We start from the raw sequence: 1,175 nt of genomic DNA on the forward strand, positions 1-1,175 counted from the left end.
GTAGAAATGCTGTATGCGATTTGGAATCAAGTCTTTCCATTCAAGCACCTAACTCAATTGTATCCTATGGAGATGTCTTTTAATGATTGCAGCCACTAGTGAATTATATTCGTGGCACTCTCATATCTCGAAACGAGTCACCTTTTCCGAACCTATCTACTACATGAAATGATGATTAAATGGACACCCTAGCTGCAAACAGGCGTTGATGTACTTCATTGGGGACATGCTGAAAATGTGTGCCCCGACCGGGACTCGAACCCGGGATCTCCTGCTTACATGGCAGACGCTCTATCCATCTGAGCCACCGTGGGCACAGAAGATAGTGCGACTGCAGGGACTTATCCCTTGCACGCTCCCCGTGAGATACAAAAATGGTTCAAATGGCTCTGAGCACTATGGGACTCAACTGCTGAGGTCATTAGTCCCCTAGAACTTAGAACTAGTTAAACCGAACTAACCTAAGGACATCACAAACATCCATGCCCGAGGCAGGATTCGAACCTGCGACCGGAGCGGTCTTGCGGTTCCAGACTGCAGCGCCTTTAACCGCACGGCCCGTGAGATACATATTCCCAACATGTCTACACCACTACATTCGTAGTACGCCTAATAGATGTTTGCCCATCATACTCATTACTCGTGGCAGATTAATCTACCAAGTCCCGAACTCGTACGGGACTTGGTAGATTAATCTGCCACGAGTAATGAGTACGATGGGCAAACATCTATTAGGCGTACTACGAATGTAGTGGTGTGGACATGTTGGGAATGTGTATCTCACGGGGAGCTTGCAAGGGATAAGTCCCTGCAGTCGCACTATCCTCTGTGCCCACGGTGGCTCAGATGGATAGAGCGTCTGCCATGTAAGCAGGAGATCCCGGGTTCGAGTCCCGGTCGGGGCACACATTTTCAGCATGTTCCCAACGAAGTACATCAACGCCTGTTTGCAGCTAGGGTGTCCATTTAATTATCATTTCATTTCTAGCAAAGCTACATGGTCATTCACGGTAACTGTTCTTTCGGGAACAGATACTACCGTCATATATAACTATCTACTACACTAAAATTCCAATAGTCCAAGATAGTCCCTAAGCATCTTGTAAGTGCTCCTCAGTCTCTGCTCTGCCATTCCTGTAGCTTTGCGCATGTGATCGTTCCGATTTAAGTCGGAA

The 1,175-nt window shown here is 47.3% G+C and overlaps 2 non-coding genes across 2 annotated transcripts; one reads left to right on the forward strand and one right to left on the reverse strand.

Moving 5' to 3' along the window:
• Positions 1-240: 240 nt before the first annotated feature.
• Positions 241-315, reverse strand: Trnat-ugu. Its single transcript has one exon. It is a non-coding gene; the product is annotated as a tRNA-Thr (tRNA).
• Positions 316-830: 515 nt separating this feature from the next.
• Positions 831-905, forward strand: Trnat-ugu. The gene has a single exon. It is a non-coding gene; the product is annotated as a tRNA-Thr (tRNA).
• Positions 906-1,175: the final 270 nt, after the last annotated feature.

This window comes from Schistocerca americana, chromosome 7 (genome assembly GCF_021461395.2).
Source record: "Schistocerca americana isolate TAMUIC-IGC-003095 chromosome 7, iqSchAmer2.1, whole genome shotgun sequence".
NCBI lineage: Eukaryota > Metazoa > Arthropoda > Insecta > Orthoptera > Acrididae > Schistocerca > Schistocerca americana.